Source organism: Equus asinus, chromosome 3 (assembly GCF_041296235.1).
Source record: "Equus asinus isolate D_3611 breed Donkey chromosome 3, EquAss-T2T_v2, whole genome shotgun sequence".
NCBI classification, from domain to species: Eukaryota; Metazoa; Chordata; class Mammalia; order Perissodactyla; family Equidae; genus Equus; species Equus asinus.
In genome coordinates this window covers 124,318,421-124,338,929 of record NC_091792.1, presented here as the reverse complement: position 1 = coordinate 124,338,929, position 20,509 = coordinate 124,318,421, and positions in this window count along the sequence as shown.

Sequence of the window (20,509 nt, the reverse complement as noted above, 5' to 3'; positions counted from 1 at the left end):
AATGTCCCTGGACCCTCGTTTTGAATCAGGTTCTTTGAGCATTTAGTGCCTTTTCAAAATATCTACTGATTATAATTTTTATGCTTTATTTTGAGACCGTTTTCTCATTTTAATTCTTTGAGTCTCTGTGATTTTATAAATAATGCCCTTATTATGGTTTGCTTCTGGCTTTCCTCACAGACTTCGCAGAGAGTCCCGGAGTAGAGCAGCCTATTTTTGTGCTCTCTCGAGGAGGCTTGTTCCCCCGTCCTCCCTCATTGTGAGTTTGTTCCGGGCTGTCGGCTGCCTGATGTTTTGATGTCTCTCTCCATTAACTAACTCTTGCCTTTCAACCACTGAGCTTCAGTTTCTTGTTTACTGCCTTCCCTGTTACAGCTCTTGGCTTACTGCTTCAGTCTGTGTCAATAGAATCCTTGGCAACGTCCTGTGTCATTTCTTGCCCCTCCTCCTCCACACATTGCTTTTCACCAATCTAACTTTCCAAAGATAGCAGCCGTTCAAAGCATGGATTTTATCTCTGGCCTCCTAGACTGTGCTCATTTTAATTATTAGTAAGAGGCAACAAAGCTGACACACAAAAGTAGGTGACCACCCACACTGCGTCACTCTAAAGGCACAACGAATAAGTCCGGTCCAGGGTGTCTGAAATCCCAGATGAGAGATTCACTTTTCTGATTTTAAAACTTTTAATATTTTTAGGAGATCTTGCTCAAATTGCAGATACTCTCTTAAATTTTACCCTTAGGTTTGTCTACATATACTTCTCGTGGTGCTTACCATAGTATATATTCTATCTCATGTTGTATATTATAACTAAATTTATGTTTCTGAGCCCCCATGAGACTGTAAGCCATGTGCATAAGAATGGTGTTCCAGTTGTTATATCTTACTGTGTAGAGTAGTATACAGTGACAGGAAGTCTAAATACGTGATCGTTGAGTTAACAATATAAAATATAGGTAGAAAGGTGAGAAACTTACACCATTAACTTTTAATGCATTCATTTTAACTGTAATGCTAACGAGTATCAGGCAACTGAATCAGTTGATGCAACAGAAAACCCAGATAACAATTGCTTCAACAACATGGTGAATTTTTCTCATGTAATGAGAAGTCAAAGGAAGGAAACTGTGGTATTGATTTGGAAGTTCAAGGATGTCAACGCTAAAATCACAGCAATATTCCTGGCCTTTCAAGGTTGCAAGGTGGCTGCTCCAGTTTTAGTCATCATGTGTACCTTCCAGAAATGAGGAAGAAAGAAAGGGCCAAAAGGAAGATAAGGCAACATCCATATCAAGAAGGCACCACTTTCCCAGAAATTCCATCAGACTTCTGTTTATATTTCACTGGACAGAATTATAGCACATAATCTCCCACAACAACAAAGAGGATGAGAAAATGACAGGCTAGTGGGGTTTTTTTCCCTATTTTTTTTCCTTGCCTGAAACAATATTGGGACTCTGCAAAGAAGGAGAAGAGAATGGATATTGAGTAAGCCACAGGAAATCTCTGTGACAGAGGGGCGGTGTGGTACACAGAGGAGTATACAAGTGTTGGGAGAAAGTCAACGTAAATGGAAGACACAGCAGATAAAGTCGACAGATGGCCGCCTCACCACCCTGCCCAGTAACGGCTGACAGAAGTCAGGCATTTGACCTGTCAGCTTTAAAGCCTGACTGAGGCATGGGTTTAAGGTGACTCCTGACACAATATCTTTCTATTTTTCATTCAGCCTCTTCATGGGCTTCAAAAATAAAGTTTTGCCAAGAACTTTCTATATATCTGGCACTTTGATACCTTGAGTAATCTAACATAATTCTCGCCCTCAGGTTGACCACCGTAAGCTGAACTTTGCGATAACAGAAGTGAGCATAGGGTCTTACAGCGGTCCACTGAAGAGGCACTCAACCCAGACTGGGTGTGTGCCTGTGGAGTGGGAGTTGAGTCAGGGAAGGATTGTCACAGAAGGAGAAAGTGGAGCTCACCAAATAAGTGAGGAAGGGTGTTACGAGCACAGAGAGTTACTGCATAAAGGCACAGGAAGGCAAAGAAAGTGAAAAGCATTCTGGGATTTGTAATTTTCTCAGTGGTGCAAAACACAGAATTCAAAGGGTGAGGACAATGGTAGTGAGACAAATTAGATGAGAGGTAAGCAAGAACCAAAGGGTCTTTTTGGACAATGAGACACTGAATGATTTTAAGCTGATTTTAGTTCTATACTTGAGGAAAATTATCCTGGTCCCACTGGGGACAGTTTATTGGAAATAGGTAACATTAGAGAGGGGGAATTCAGTTAAAGAACGATTCCAATTGTTTAAGTGAAATATATGAGAGCCTAACCCAAAACAATATTGGAGGATTTGGAAAAACAGGGATTGATTCCACAGACATTAAACAAGTCAAAGTTAAAGAACACACTCACCAAATGTGTGTGTGCACGTATGTGTGCCTCTGTGTGTGTGTGTGTGTGATGGGCAGGAAGGGGTAACAAGTGTAGAGGTGGGGCAGAAATGAGGGTGGAAAGCTAAAAGAACTCCCACTCCTTCCCTCATTCATTGATTTAATAATGATGATTGAGCCAGTTTTCCTAAGGATAGTGTGTGTTTGGGGTAATGTGCTACCTTAGTAAGACAATAATAACATACACACCTATTCATATTAATGCCTACACATCCGACCCAAGCACAAGATGAGAAAACCTTAACAAGAAAATAGTCACTCAGCCATTGAGGAACCTAACTCTGTGCTCTTGAGTCATGGTTGAACAGCCTGCTTCCTAGAGCAAATCTCAAGGACCAAAGGAATAGTATGAAGCACTAGATTTTAACCAAAGAACAGGCCTGTTCACAACGTGTTACTATGGTGAGTTATTTAGTAGCCTTTAAAATGACTTATTAACAAAACGAGAAACTTACTACATCGGCCTCTGAAGCAATTAAAGAATAAAATCTGTTTTCTAAAATATCAGGAAAAAATTCTTAAACCATAAGGAAAATGATGTGGCTTCACAAAGCCAATCCAAGTAATTAGATATTTAACTGAAATAGCAAGGCACATAGGAATAGATTATGGTCCAAGGTCCAGAGAAAACCAACGGAAATGGTGAGTTGAAAGCATGCAACAGTTTCTAAAATTAGCATTCTATTATCCTACCTCTGTATTATGCATAGAGGTGCCTTAAGATTCATTAACCCCATAGTTCTTGTCACTGCTGTTACCAGCTCAACCAGGCCAATAACAAAAAGTCTCTTAACGCACTGCCTGGTTTGAAAAAATTGTATAGAAGAATAAGTGCCCAAAGTAATTCTGATTTCCAGACAAGAATTAAAAGATACACCTCCTCTTTTTTCAAAAGATTGGTTTCCTTTATGTTTGTGCATTGGAAGATTATCTGACCTTGAGGAAAATGAAATCAACAAATTAGCAGAAATGAATCAGTATCATTAAAACAAATATATAACATAGTGGATATGAGCTCACTTTAAGTCTGATAGACCTTTATGAGAATCTCGGCTTTTGCACTGATCAGGCTACTTAGCCTTGCTAAGCCTCATCAATGATATAGAAATAATAGCACCCAGTTCACAGAATTGTTGTGAGAAGTAAATGCTCGTGAGGCGCCCACTCTAAATCTGGCGTACAGCAAGTCCTAAATACATGTTAATGTAAAGGGTGAATTAACATCCTGCAAAGCAGTCATTTGCATTCCCCTTTTACAGGAGAAGAGATTGAGGCTCTGAGAGAGACTCTCAGTGACATGTCCAAGGTCACAACGTTGGTAAATACGAGAACCAGGATTCAAACATACTATCTACTATGGTAGATAGTAGACTGCTCTCTATTTTTTTTTCATTCTACGTTTTAGAAGCTACTATCCTTTCAACAAGCCAGGACTTAACGTAAATATTGTGCTGAGCTTCAGGCTTCAGAATCAAATGAGAGAGGGAGCATATAGAAGAAATGAAAACAGACAGAGTCTATAGCAAACAACTCAGTTTTATAGCCCCATAAATGATCAAGTTTAGAATATAGAACCTATGAGAAATAGTTAAAACAATCAAGAAAATTTAATATGGAGAAGAGACAGTAGGGGGAAATATAGTTGCAATCATCACATTTACAGAAACGTAGTTTAGAATATTATGGACACATCCGCTTTGCAAGGATGGTTTAATTATTCCCAAAGGACTAAAAATTAAATGTAAGGAAAAATGACAGTTACAAAATAGGTATTCTGCTGCCAATTCTGAAGGAAAATGTATGGGGGTGAGGGTGATTTCAGGGGCTAGAGCTCTGTTTATGATTCATGGATGAATTATTATGTTTATATTTGCAAGTTCTATACCAAACAGAGGGCTGCTGGATCGTAAGAATATCTCAAAACTTGGATTATTTTTTTACATAATGGATATTTCATCTGAATTCTCATGTTTACATAATGGATATTTCATCTGAATTCTCATGTTTAACTATTAAAATGCTCCTAAGTGTACCAAAAAGAAACTGTTCACAGCAATTTGCCACTTAATAAAGTAATTACCAGCAAAGAATTTGATTATTCTCTAAAAATGTATCTCAGCATATAATTTCACACTTGCTCAATGATATATTAAGGTCATTATCTTGGATTGAAGAAGTTTAAGGATTAGATATTCCCAAATTCTACTTTCAGGCTGACCACTGATACCAAATATAATCCACAGAGAAGAGCAAGAAATAAATTAAATGCATATTTCTAGATAATTACACACCATACTGACCAAGTCAATCTAGCATACAAAGAAGGCCCATCACCACATAACAGCAAAATGAGATTTTAAAAACCATCTAAATTTCTCATAAACATATGATCATACAATCACACCAGGGGGCGCTCTTAACACTGAAATAATGGATGACATATTTTAAAACACGTAGCGGTCTCAGCTGGCCAAAACAAAGATTTCTCTAGGCATGTAGTACTTGTAACAAGTGCTTATCTCCTGAAAATGTGTGTTGGCAATACACACATTTTCTTCTGCATCCAACTGTTTTTGTTAATACTATCAAGTTAGTCTATCAAGTAAAACATTTTCTGCTGATAGGAAATATCTTATTTTGGAAACATTTGTCTAGTTAGAGTGGCATCTGTCTCTTATTTTATCTGTGGGTAGGCTGATTCTCAATAATAAACAGAGTAATTAAGAGTACATACAACTTTAAAAAATGGTTTCATTGTCAATTTTATGTTATTTTTTATAAAATTTCCTATCAGAACTTTAACATTTTCCCCCCTATAAAAAAGCGGTTATCTAAAATTGACACTCATAGAGAAATTCTAATCGGGGCAGTATGGGACTTTTCCATATTTTCTCATTACCTGGCAGGAACTCTGAAGCCTGGATGCTCTCCTCAGAACGTTCAAGATTCAGAATCCTAAAAATAGGATTAGAAAATTAGCATGGGGCTTCAACAAAATAGAAAAAATGCAAAAAGGTAAATGTGGTCTATATCACTCAGGTAAAGTCACCATATACTACTCCACCAACGGTAAATATTTTTATACAAATGACACCTGATTTAATGAACTTTAAGAAACAACTTAAAGTTGAAAGGAAAGAATCACAAAGTATGTGAAGAGGACATAGCTACCCATCTTCCTATAGTGGTAGAGAAGGAATCTGTAAACTTTTCTCAACCCATGTGGTTGAAATCATCCCCTCTTTTCTGCCAGCTCCCTCCATGAGTCACCATTTACTTGTGTCCCAGCTCAAAGAGATAGAGAGTTCTGGCCAAGGTACACCCCATATGTATGGAGAGTATGCACACCTCACATTTTTGCTGTGAGTTTAAGGAAGCAGGAATGGACCTCTTTACTGTTTACGCCTTAAATCAAATTCATCAGCAGGCTAATGTCTCAAATCCTTTTGAAGGCAACAAATTTTTCATTCTATAACAAGAGTAAGAGTTTAAAATAAAAATGCACTTAGAGAAAATGATACATGTATTTAGTATTTTAGACCAAAGTGTATGTGAATGATAGGAAGTCATACCTACCCAGAAGTAGATTTTAACACAGTTTTCGAGGATGTAGGGAGAAGGAAGAAAAAAAGAATAGGATGAAAAGAGGACAGGCCACAGAGAAAACTCTGCAGGAAGAGTATGTTAGGAGAGGAATCAGGTAACGAGTATTACCTGCATTACTCCATCTTGATGTTTGGAGTGAAACAAATACTAGAGGTTCATCAAGGCAAATGCAGCTTCATTTGGTGACAGGCAACATCTGACATAATCTAATCTGGCATATGGTAAAGCTGCATGGCTTTCCATCAATAGCAAAGTCAGAGAGCAGTGGTGTTGGGGTTCCATGTGGTCCATCCTATTAAAGGTAGGACCTGAGCCAGTTGCTAGAAAATGGAGATAGAGTTTACTTCCCACTAGGACTGGAATGGTTGCCAGAGAGCCACCAAGCGACTTATATTTTAGATCAAGTCTTAGTGCCACCTGAAGATAAGGATACTAACCAAGAAATGGCAAATTTAAAAAAAGGTTTGATAAACTGGATGTTGGATATGAGAGAACAGGAAGAGTCAAGGATGACGTAAAAGTTTTTGATGTGAGCAACTGAAAGGATAGACCTACCATTTAGTGGAAGTGAGAAACCATGGGAATAGCAGATTATTGGGAGAAATAATTATTTTGACTTTGGGTTTGAAAATTTTGAGATGCCTATTAGACATCACCAAGAGGGGCAATATAAAGTAATCGGTTGGCTATTTCAGTGTGGAGTTTAGAGAAAGAGATCAAGCTTTAAATATAAAACCGAGGGTTTTCCACTCACTGACAGTATTTAAACCATGAGATACAGGAGGAAGTGGAGTACAGACAGAAGAGAGAGGACAGACACTAGCCCTGGGGTGGGGAGACTCTTATGTGGCTCCATCATCCTTGCCTCCTGCTGGTCATGCCCTTGTATGGTTCCCATTCCCTAGAATGTGAGCAGGACCTGTAACTTGTTTCTAACCCACAGAAAATGTGACAGGATGCATATGAATTGCACTGTGTGATTACACTAGTAAATTATATAAGATTCTAGCACTCATCTTGCTGAAGTTTTTCACTTGCTAGCTGACTTTTGTGAAGCAAACAGCCATGTTGGGGAACCCACTTGGCAAAGAACTGAGGGCAGCCTCTAGCTGGCATCTGGTAAGTTCTTCAGCCTACAGCCGACAAGAAAATGAAGCCCTCACTCCTTTGGCCTCAAGAAAATTTTGCCAACAACCTGAGTAAGCTTGGAAATAAATCTCTCTAGTCAAGCATTCAGATGCCACCCCGTGACACCCTGACTGCAGTCTTGCAGAAGACCTAGTTAAGATATGCCCAGACTTCTGATCCAAAGAAACTATGAGACAAAAAATGTGTATTTTTTTAAACCACTGAATTTGTGTTAATTTGTTATGCACCAATAACAATAACCATAGATAATAATAACAATAATAACAATAGAAAAGTAAGGAAGGCCCTGAGTTACTACAACATTTAGAGGCCAGAGTTATATGAAACAGCAGGGGAAAAAAGATCAAGGAAGAGAGGCCAGTGAGGTACTAGGAAAACTAAGAGAAAACCATTTCTCCAAGGGGCTTACCACCAGCTTCCTCAGAGAAACATGAAACAGAGATAAAGAGCAAAGGGAAAGGTGAGTCTGCTGATTTGCCTGAGGCTCACAGGTATTCAACATTGGAAGGGAGATGAGAAGCCAGGTGGAGCCACCTCCCTGACAACCTTGGGGTCTACTACTTTACCCCTTCCGAGGTGAAAGTGCAAAGAGACAGTGATGCTGCATGGGAATTGGAAGAAGCCAGAAAGTTCAGTTCTTTCTGCTATAGATGGTCATTCACTAACAATACTAGTGCCTGCACTGAAAGATTTACAGCTATTTTTTAGCAATGATGAAGTTCTCTGTGCATTTGTGTGTGTGTGAGGGGTCCTTATAATCTATCAAGCTCATAGGTAATCACTGAGAAGCCAGGTTGAGCCACCTCCATTCTAGCCTTCTTCCGAGGAGAAAGTGGTAAGAGGTACTGCTAAGTAAATGACAGACAGCCTTATTAGGCTCCCCAGAAGACCTACTTAGTGCCAAAGTTGAGCTCCTTCACTATTTATCAGGCTTTGAAAGTTAGTATTTTAAAACTGGCTAACGCTTACTACTAATCAAGGTCAGCTCATTTTAATTACTAAGTAGATAAGATAACCTATTTCCAAACTTTTCATTGTCTTTAGACATGCTTAGATTGGCTTTTATTTTTTAAAAAAATTAATACAACCAAATCTAATATGCATGTATTATGCGCAAGGCCCTGAATTAACAAGGTTGAGCTCAGTGAAAGAAGGTGTCTTCTTGCTTTTTTGCATAATTTGCATCAAACTTATATCAGCTATATTTTGTATCAAACTTATACTATTTATAAAGCACTGTCACACAGTCAAAGACTATTTTATGCCCTAATGTGATTAGTATTCAGCTTTTATCTAGACTTATCTGCAGCAAGCATCCTATTTTCCTATAATGACTTGAAAGCAATTTCTTCTCTACTCACTTACTCAATGAAGATGTATTGAGCACTTAGTTACGTAGAGGGGCAAACTGGATAAAAAATAGGCAAGTATTCAAAGTTCCTGTTCTATAAGATGACCTTACTCAAAATGTGTGCCTTGTCTTTTATGTCTTCAATATACTTTATCTATGCATATCTGTGTGTGTACATATGTGTGTATGCATATATAAATATTTATCTACATTTACTCTGCCTAACTTATATACATAGTGTGTGTCTATATATATTATATATTTATAGTATATTTATCTCCTATAAGCTAGCAATAAAACTCTGCCCTTGTACCATCAGCTTTTCCCCAGATTTTGCTCCATAATCAAGGCTAAAATATTAAATCAGTTGCTCCTATGTTTCAGTTGGTTCAGAAGTGTAACAGCCTTCATTAATCTCAATAATGTCCTTGACACTGGGAGGCAAAGGGAAGTATAAGACTAGATCATGGCATGGTGGAGTTTTCACCTTATTCTATTAGTAACAGCTTTCCTATTCTCCTTTTCCTGCCTATCCCCACTTGAATGTAAGCTCCTCCCTAGCAGAAACTATTAGCTTTTCACTGGTATACCTTTTAGCACGTAGTGTGTGATCAATAAGCACTATTTGACTGATTAGCTATTTTCAAAAATGGTTAAGGTGGCTTTCATGAAAATGGAAAAATACATTTAGACAAGCAAATGTAAATACATTGTTAGATAAACATACACAAACTCTAGCTAAGTAAAAAGGGCCTACACAATGTTTAGCCCATGGTTTCCACTCAACAATTTGTTTAATGAACTGGAGATAATAACTATTTTTTAAAATAGGCCATATAACTAAATTCGAAAATTAAATCTAGCCCTGTGCTTTCTGACAGCTTTTACAAAGACAGAAATACAGATTGTGTAACCTTATTTCCAACAAAAAGAAGTATTTCACTTTAGCAAAGGAAAAACTTTTTTCTTGGGTGATAAATTCTAAGAAGAATTTATTGCAAGGATCATTAGATTAAAGCAAAAATCAGAGCACATTTCTTCCTTAATGGGCTTAAGGAAGATGAATAAATTGATTTAGAATTGCTAAAATTAAGGTGTTGGATTGAATAAGATATACAGCTCCTTCCAGGATTTATACTGTGAGTCTATCACCTGTCAATCTTTCTGTTATTGATGCATGTACCCATCAATAATTATTATTTATTAGGATAAGTTGTGAGCATTTTCAAGACCAGAAAAATAACCAGGATGTTAAATGAAGATAAATTTCTTGTACTTTCCAAATTGCACAATGCTTTCACATAGTATAGCTACCTCACGTGAAAAAACATAGCACAATATTAATATCTAGTCTCCACTGCCTTAAGGGGTAAGATTTTAGTTCATTTTAATGTGAAGTATCACATGAAGTTATATAAGTGAACACAATTTCAGCCTGTAAAGCATTGCGAAAAATGTAAATTAATTACTAACACTGTAAAGAAGTATAGTTATTTACCCGTGCTATATTAGTGAGAATGAATTACTACTCTACATAGGCCAACTATATTGTCTGCCAATACCATAACAAGCTGCTGAAGTCACCATCCCTGATGAAGACAATCAGTAGTTGGCCAGGCTTTGTACCATGCCCATGCCCCCACAGGAGCAAACTCACTGGACCTGGGCTAGGCATCTAATCCAAGGGCAGGAATCCATTAGGTTGGCTTCTGACATTAGATGAGGACTGGTTCAATTAAAAAAAAAATTACTAGGGACAATCCATTTATTTTCCTTTGGACTTAAACTAAGAAATGCCAAGAAAATTAAGCAGTGACAGAATTAAAGGTGACACAGGCATAAAGTAAGAAGTAATACAAGCTATTTGGGAATACAGGCATGGAGTTGTCATCAGAGGTGTTTTGGCCCATGAGAGAATCCAAGAAGGCAGGTGGCCGCCAAGAGCACTGACTTTGCAGTTCAATACAAATCCATATGTATTCTAATAAGGAAACAACTTTATCCTCTTTTTCCAGCTTTAGTGAGATACAACTGACACAACACTGCGTGAGCTTAAGGTGTACACTGTGATGATTTGATACACATATATATTGCAAAATGATTATCACAATAGGGCCAGTTAACACAACCGTCACCTCACATGGTTAACATTTTTTGTGTGTGGTGAGTACATTTATGATCTACTTTCTCTGCAATTTTCAAATATATGATACAATATTGTTAACTATAGTCACCATACTATACATTGGGTGTCCAGATGTACTTAGTAACCTTATAATTGGAAGTTTGTACTCTTTGATCACCATCATCCATGCACCCCTTCCACTCCACAATCACCAATCTACTCTGTTTCTAGAATTCAATTTTTGTAGATTCCCCATATAAGTGAGATCATACAGTATTTGTCTTTCTCTGTCTGACTTATTTCACTAAGCATAATGCCCTCAAGATCCATCCATGCTGTTGCAAGTGGCAAGATTTCTTTCCTTTTTTAAGGCTGAATAATATTTCATATACATTTACACATATTTTCATTATCCATTCATCCATCAACAGACGCTTAGGTTGTTTCCATATCTTGGTTATTGCAAATAATGCTGCAATGAACATGGGAGTGCAGATATCTCTCCCTATGGAAATGATTTCATTTCTTTAGGATATATACCTAGAAATGGAATTGCTGAATTATATGGTAGTTCTATTTTTAATTTTTTGAGGAACCTCTATACCGTTTTCTATAGTGGCTGCACCAATTTACATTCCCACTAACAGTACACAAGAGTTCCCTTCTTTCCACATCCTCTCCACACTTTTACCTCTTGTCTTTTTGATAATAGCCATCCTAACAGTTGACATGATATCTCATTGTAGTTTTGATTTGCTTTTCCCTGCTAATTGGTGATGTTGAGCACCTTTTCATGTACTGTCGGCCATTTGTATATCTTCTCGAGAAAAACATCTATTCAGATCCTCCACTCATTGTTTAATCCAATAATTTGTTTTATTGCTATCGAGTTGGATAAGTTCTACATATTTTGAATACTAATCCCTTATTAAATATATGGTTTGCAAATATTTTCTCCCATCCCATAGGCTGCTTTAATTTGGTTGATCGTTTCTTTTGCTGTAGAGAAGGCTTTCAGTACGATGTAGTCCCACTTTATTTTTGCTTTTCTTGCTTGTGCTTTTAGCATGATATCCATAACAATCATTGCCAAGACCAGTATCAAGGAGCTTTTTCCCCTAAGTTATCTTCTAGGAGTTTTACGGTTCCAGGTCTTATATTTCAGTCTTTGAATCACTTCAAATTAATTTTTGTGAGTGGTATAAAATGGGGTTCCAATTTCATTCTTTTCCATGTGAATATCCAGCTTCCCCAATACCATTTATTGAATAGTCTATCCTTTCCCCCACTGAGCATTCTTGGCTCCCTTGTCAAATATTAGTTGACCATATATGTATCGGTTTATTTCTGGGCTCTGTACTCAGTTCCATTGGTCTATGTGTTTAGTTTTATGCCTGGACTATACTTCTTGATTATTATAGCTTTTTAACATAATTTGAAATCAGGAAGTGTGATGCCCCCAGCTTTGTTTTTTCTTAAGATGGCTTTAGCTATTGGGGATCTTTTCTGATTCCACACAAATTTTAAAATTATTTTTCTATTTCTGTGAAAAATGCCATTAAAAGTTTGATAGGAGGGGCTGGCCCCATGGCCGAGTGGTTAAGTTTATGCACTCCGCTGCAGGCGGCCCAGTGTTTCGTTGGTTCGAATCCTGGGCGCGGACATGGCACTGCTCATCAAACCACGCTGAGGCAGCGTCCCACATGCCACAACTAGAAGGACCCACAACAAAGAATATACAACTATGTACCAGGGGGCTTTGGGGAGAAAAAGAAAAAAAAATTAAAATTAAATCTTAAAAAAAAATCAAGCCAAAGAAATATATTTAAAAAAAAAAAAGTTTGACAGGAATTGCATTGAATCTATTGATGGCTTTGGGTGGCATGGATAGTTTAATAAGATTAATTCTTCCTATCCAGGAACATGAGATATCATTCCACGTATTTATGTCTTCTTTAATTTCTCTCATCAATGTCTTATAGTTTTCAGTGTATAGGTCTTTAACCTCCATAGTTAAATTTATTCCTAAATATTTTATTATTTTTGATTCTTTTGTAAATAGGATTACATTGAGTTTAAAAAAATATATTATTGAATTTAGTAAAACCTCTGCAATAGAATAATTCTGTGAAGGTATTTCTCTTCAAAGATTATATAAAGGAAATCTTAGTACAAATCACATGAAAGTTCCTACAGTACAGTAGTCAAGACAGCTGGCAGACTTATATGAATATGAATAGATAAATTCTACAGTTGCTCTATCCAAGATGGTAGCCACTACCCATATGTGACCATCAAAATTTAAATTAATTTAGTTAAAATAAAATAACTTCATCTGACAGAGGTGAGGTTTCCATCATTGCAGAAAGTTCTACTGGACAGCGCTGTTTGACAGTATGAGTTCCATGAGGCTAGTGGCTATTTTCCCTGTGCCAACTCAAGACATATTTGTGAAAAGAATGAATAAATGAAAGATGGTATCAGGAACAAAATCTGGCAACATATAGTAAGAGATGTTTGTTACAGAATTTTTACAATATAAAACATTGGGAATAACTTGTATATCCAATAAAACGCATCCATCAATAATAACATGGTCTCATAATGGAATATTATAAAGTCATTAAAAGAGTGGTTTAGAAAAAACTAATGACTTGGAAAGACAGTTATGTTCTATAGCTAAATGAAATAAACCATAGTAATATTTTAATGGGAAATAATTATGAAAATATAAACATCAAGAGAGAGGAATCTAGATATCAGATATTTTATTTTTCATTTCTTCAATTTATATTTTCTAAAGTTTTTATAAATGTGATCTAATTTTGTCATAAGAAAAAAAAACTTTTGTTCTTTAAAGCTCATACATTTAACCTATAAAGCCCTGACCTAGGATTGATTCCTAAAGAAATTTACCAAAAATAATTATATAATTTTTACTTCATTATAAAGAAAGAAATCAAAGATTTCTGTATAAGAATGGTAAACACTTATTCCTAATAAAAAATGAAGACAGAAGGGCGTAAGAAGAGAATAACAAAATATATGCTAAACGTCACAGAAGAAAACATAACAAAGGCGTTAAACCATGCCTTTGAATAATACTAAATGTATGGCCGATTAGTTATAGATGTTAAGCTACTCCGACTTACAGGTTAAGTGAGAAAAAAATAAGCTAAAAGTTACATAGACAGTATGATCCTGAGTTTGTTGAACTTACATAATGTAGAGGCAACAGACAGGTGTTTCAGCAATTAAATACATGGACCCAGAGAAATACATAATTAGCTGTTTACAAGGGATTTCTCTAAGTGTTGGGTGACAATTTTTTTCTTCATACCTTTTTATAGTTTTAAAATATTCACAGTTAAGTCTGGCTTTGTTTTATAAGCAAAAAAACCAAAATGTAATGTCAAAAAAACAGAGCCCCAAGTTCTGAATTATCTGCTTCCTCCACGTTCCTCCAGATCAGTGAAGAATGAGTGCCAAGCAGAGGGTGTGACTGTGGGACCGGGACTGGACAGGATCTCCTTCCAAAGCCCTTGACTAACACCACCTGACTCCACTGCGCTTCACTCTCCACATTCACCTCAGCTCAGCACTAGGGGATGCGACACTGGCTTTCACTGCCAAGGATTACCTTACATGGACTTAACTATCCGCCACACTGCTCATATGTTCTATTTCTCAACTGCAAACTCCAGTCCCCACTCCTTTAGTTTCCTCCCATAGTGCCTCATCTAGCACCGGATATAGCTTTAGCAAAAAAAAAAGGGACATTAAAAAGTTGAACAGGACATTCTCCCATGAATAGAAAGTGCACAATTTTTCATCCCAGCAGGCACTCTTTTCAGAGAAAGGGTGAAATTAATAGTAGAAGACCAAAACTATCCCTAGGGGAAAAGAGATTTTTTTGAGTAATTGAGAAAATTCTTGAGGCAAAGCTATTAAGAGATGTTTTTTACCCATCCAAAGTCATCATACCTACAGTTTTTATTTATCTATTTTTTTAAAGAGGCAAGCATCAGTAAGGTATATTTGCAGTGGAAGAAAAGTGAAACTACAGCAACTTCAGAATTTCAGAGATAGGTGAAATGGTGACTAGGAATAGAAATAGTTGGAAGAATGGCAATACAGTTTGATAAAACTGTGTGACGAAGTTAGAAAGTCTTAACTTCAAAGGTTAAACTTCAAGCAATCACAGGTGGAAAGCCTAAAAACGTTGTCAATATTATACCAGTTCTTACACACGGACGTGACAAGAGCAGAACAGAATAGAGAAGTGAAGCACATGATGACAAGGCAGGTGGCCTGCTGGATAAGGACACAGAAGCTGAAGACTGACAGCAAGAGTCAAAATCTCACTTCAGCCATCACTGGCTGTCTGACTCCCAACAAGTTACCTAACCTTTCTGTACCTCCAATTTCCCTGCTGTAATGAGGATAATAACAATACGTACCCCAGACGGCTCTTAGGAGAATAAAATCATACCACACAGTGAGTTTAATAAGTCCTAGTTGATTTGGATGTGAGGTGGAGAACCACCATTTCAGAGGAATCCACTTTATTTGGTTTACAAACATGATAAAAAGCTGAATTTCTGTTTAAAATTCAAACATCAGTTTGACTTGGGGTCATGAACGCCTGGTTCTTCTACCTCAAGGTGAACTGTGGGCACAGCATTTTCTTTTCTATGCCCCAGTGTGCCATGAGGAGGCGCACTGGATGAGCCCCACATTGTCTTGCTACTTTCACTATGATCTATACAGCCGGGAGAAAAAAGTGTTTTAATACTGCTGCTTACAAAATATTTTCACAGTAGGAACTGAAATGGTGGAGCATTTCAACATATTTATGTAACAGCTAAATTAAACAAAGAGCAAGTACAATCTCCCAGTGGGAGAGCTACAGAAGTAAAAACCGATCAAAACAAAGAGTTTTCACAATGTATGCAGTCCTAAAGTTTCAAGGAACAAAAGAAAAGCCCTGAAAACCCAATCCTCGTGTTGGAAAGAGCAGAGAGAATAAGAAATAACAAGATGAGGTTTTGCTTTTTTTCTTTTTTCTCTTCCTTCATAGTCTCATAGAGAGATGGAGGAAATACTAATATCAGATAAAATGAATTCCACTGACACAGGTACATCTTTTCACCTCATAATCAAATTTATCTAGTACTTATTAACTTATGATTAATTAACTTAGTTACTTTATTAACTATTAGAAGCCGGTGGGGATTTTGAAGAATTATTTTAAATCTCATGTCTGCCCTCTACGAGTATATATACATATGTATATACACACACACACACACACACATATATCATAGAATAAGATATATATGTTATATATAATAAGGTACATAAAAATATATTGTATTTTTATGTACTATAAAATAAGATATATACACATTTAAAGAGGAACGGTAAAATGTATTCAAATACAAGAATAAATGGCTTAACTCTGGGATCATAAATTCACATGATTATCAAGTCCAGGAAGGCCAAGAAAATCTGTGTAAGAGGCAAAGTAGATGCTAAGCCAAAAGGAAGCATGCTTTCTCAGAAAAGCTGCCCACCAAGCGCCCATGGACTGCTGCCACTTGGGAACGGAGGCCCAAGGTTCCCAGATTTCTAATTTTCTAAACAGAAACAAGAATCTAGACATTTATGTAAAATCTCTATTTTTTTCAGCACTAGAATCTAATTCAAACATTCTAAAACACCTTGTAAATCAAACACACCTCTCTGAGGCCGACGCAGCCTGTGAGCTGCTGGTTTACAGTCTGTGGTTCACTAAGTGCTATATAAAAATGTTTGCTGGCACTTTATGATGCTTCAGATGTTTAACATGCTACAACATTTTTTCTCATAAAAACCTGAGCTAACTATTACACCAATTTTGTGGGGAAATTGAGGATCAGGGAAGCTAAATAATGTCTACACAGTCACATATCCAGGAAGCAGAAGATTTGGTCTCAAAACAAGGTTTCTCCAACTCCAATGTCCATACTCTTTCTAACATAAAATTCTTTTTACCAAAAAAGGATGTGTGAAAAAGAGAACTTTATGTTAGACCTGGGAGAATAGGTAAGATTTGGGCAACCAGGGGGGAGAAATGAAATGGTCTTGGTTAGAGGCAATATGTGAACACTGGGAGGAAGGAATGAGCATGGTATTTTTACAGAATAGCGTGGAAACCGCCTGGTAACAGTAGGTGCTTCATATTGGGAAATCCAGGGAAGGTGGATTATATACAATATATAAATAATATTTAATTTAACATTCGCCACTGAACAGTAAAAGCTAATAAACTCAAAGAAATGACTTTTATTTACTCTTGTCAATCTCCAGTGTCAAACAATGATCAACAACACTCAATATTGTCTTCACTATTTTCTAAGAGAAACAGATTTCAATGACAATTGAAAAAAGGTGAAAATCATGTTGACACATGTACATGAGCAAAATTCTAATGAAGTGTCCTCCTAATACACACATCCAAAAGCAACCGAAAAAATACAGTTACCCCATATTTCAAACAAAAGTTAGTGTCCTTTTTAGATAAATTATCCATAAAATTACATTCCTTAATTTCACCTGAAGATGACAGTCTCCCTACAACATGCCTCACTCTGACAGCCCTGAGAGCACGATCTGCTCCTCCAAGGAGTTAAAGCGCTGCCCTGATCACTGTGAAGAAACTAGTCTATGTTCTTAAGCAAATAATTTATTTAGTTTTAAGCCCACAAAAAGAAGACTCTGATCCCTTTAAAAATCCAAATTGTATTCTTCCCATTAAAACAACCTTCTCTTTGTGGGGAAATTATAATTAACATAAAACATGAATAAGGAGGTCATTTACCATGGAACTAGCATTGGAGAGATGGTACAAATGTCACTAGAACTTCTGATATTTATTTTCTTCAAAAGAAACTGGAAGGCTGGGGGTTTTTTAATGTAAAGTATATTAATTCTTAAAATTTTGGCTCAGTTTAAAAAAATATTTCAAGCCAGCCCTGATGGCCTAGTGGTTAAAATTTGGCATGCTCCACTTGAGCGGCTCAGGTTCAGTTCCCGGACACAGAACTACACCATTCGTCTGTCAGTAGCCATGCTGTGGCAGTGGCTCACAGAGAAGAACTAGAAGGACTACCAGAATATACCACTACGTATTGGGGCTTTGGGTAGAGAAAAAGAAAAAAGAGAGAGGAAGGCTGGCAACAGATGTTAGCTAGGGTGAATATTTCCCAGCAAAAAATAAATAAATAAATAATTTATAAGCCTCCCCTCCCAAAATGTGCAGATCTCCACAGTTTGTAACCTCTGGATAAGGACCACAATGGTGAACAAAACACACAACCTGTCCTGAAAGCCATAAAGTCTAGTGAAAGACACAGAGATGTTCTAAGGCAATTAAAATATTGAAATATTAAAATTGTAAAAGATGATTTGAGAACAACAGATTGGTGGGGTCACCCTCCCAGACTTAGGAAGAGGGAAAGCTTCCCAAGGCCACCAACCTGTACACTGAGACCTAAAGAAAATGCAGGAATTGACCAGAGTTGGGGGCAGAGTGGAGGAGACTTGCAGCAATGTTCAAACAGGAGAAATGGCTGGTACAAAAGTGGGATGGAAAGAGACTGCCAATCACATTTGGGGAACAGAATTGTCACTTTTTGACTTTCTTTACCACACCCCTTCCCCAGAATATCCCAAGAAAGTGAAGACAGTATTGTAGTATCACTTATATTTTATGATATTTTAATATACTAACTCAAGCAGCATGTGACTTTCAGGCCATTTTTCATTCATGAAAAGATTAGCTTTATGTTAAATACACCTTAAACATTAGAGAGAAGGAGGAGGAAATATATAGAGATTATTCTATGGCTTTAAAATATTGCATCTCAAAGTTAAACTCAACCTAATTATTTGGTTTGGTGTAGGTTGGCACACCCCAGAGGAATATTTAAGAATTTCCTGGGGGTAGGAGACTTTTTCAAACAATACAGCTCCACTTCCCCCAATCCCTGAAGATTCTGACGGGTGTCTTGTATGTGTGTGTGTGGAAGTGTCTCATTCCTCAGACTTATAAGGAAAGAAAAAAGCTGGAAATCGAGGTAACTAGTCAAAGCAGTAACTAGCAAGTATGGCAAGGTGGACTACATTCATAAATGCATTTCACAAACGTCATTGAATGTTTCTTATCACAACCTTGAAAGACGAACAGTGTGTTTCTGCTCAAAAAGTGTGTATGTGATTTTCCTCTGATTATTCATCCAGTTGCTGGCAGAACTAGAACCTCAAACTTAGATCTGCTAACTTAGGGTGGAAAAAATACTCTTTCAGAGATCCTACGTGGTCCTTAACATACACTGTGGTGTGATGAGGAATGCATTGTTAGATGCAGAATCCTTCATTCCTGGGTTGAGGTCGTTGAAACCTGTGTCTCTCCCCAGAAATGTGGTCTCTTCCTGACAGTGAGGTTGTCTCCGCCTTAACACCCAGCCCCTAGCACTGCCAAGCCTCCTCTTTTCTCTCACCGCCTGAGCCACAAGCACAGCCTCTTGTATTTCCCCTAATCTGGACTCAATTGCTCCTTTCACTCCTTCTTTTCTGACTCCCAGGTTCCTACCAAAAATAGCACAGATTTTAGAAGTCAGAGATCTGTGTTCAAATTCTGAATCTGACATTTACAAGCTTTGTGATCCGGAAGAAGGTATTTAATGCCTCTGACCTCTAGTTTCCTCATCTGGAAAATGGTGCTGGGGAAGGGAAATAAGTGAAAAACTTAATTAAATATAACCTAAGAGGTCCGTCTGATAGCTATTGCTATTATATTTTATGTGTTTAACGACATTTTGTAGCCTCAATTCCTTTATCTGACTTTTAGGAATACATACTTTACTTCTTATTTCTATCTTTGGAAGGTAATTCTTCACAAATTATGTCAACAAAGCAGTTCCATAGTATAGGGTTAAGGAAATGAACTCAGATAGAATGTCGGAGTCTGAATTCATGTCTTCACCTCTTCCTAGCTGTGTAACCTTGGACAATTTAGTGGCTCACTTTGTGTCTAAAAAGGGGATAGCAATCTACCTACCTCATACAGCTTTGGTGTTAATTTAATTAAATGAAATTAAATAAAGTAGAAAGCACTTAAAATATGATAGGAGCTCAATAAATTCTTCTATTATTTGTTAGTAGAGGTATTATCATTTCCTTCTTTATTTAAACCACAGTCAATTCAGCAGGTCAAATTATGAGGGGACTGAAATTGATGTCCAATGGGTAAATGGATTAAAATCTTATGGATCCTAAAGAGAAAAATATATTTGCTTTCAGATTACAATTCACTTTGTGTCTTAAATCAAATTAAAGCAAGGTTTCTCTTAGTCTGTGAACTTCAGCTTATCCATCTATTATTTGTTTTTTTAAAAACGCATGGACATTTGGCTCAGATTTCTGTGAAAACTAAATTCAATTCATAAGTTACAACATATAACTCAAATCCAACATTTAATTTTATGTTTTATTCAAGTATGAGCAACACAGCTGGGAGGGGAGGAAAGTCAGAATTTGCTTAAATTTTTGATACTTTTAAGATTCACAAAATAGACTAAAGGCAAAGCTGAGGTATTTTTTTGCAGCAAAGATACAAGAAGAGCCCAAAGGAATGAAGTGGTGAGCAGAGTTTCAGCCCTGTAATCTTCACTGGGGATCTACTTTTTCAGTTGCAATATCTAATGTTCAAAACTAAAAAACTAATCACAAGCTGAAACTGATCCGGTATTCATTGTATGTTCCATTTCTGTAAC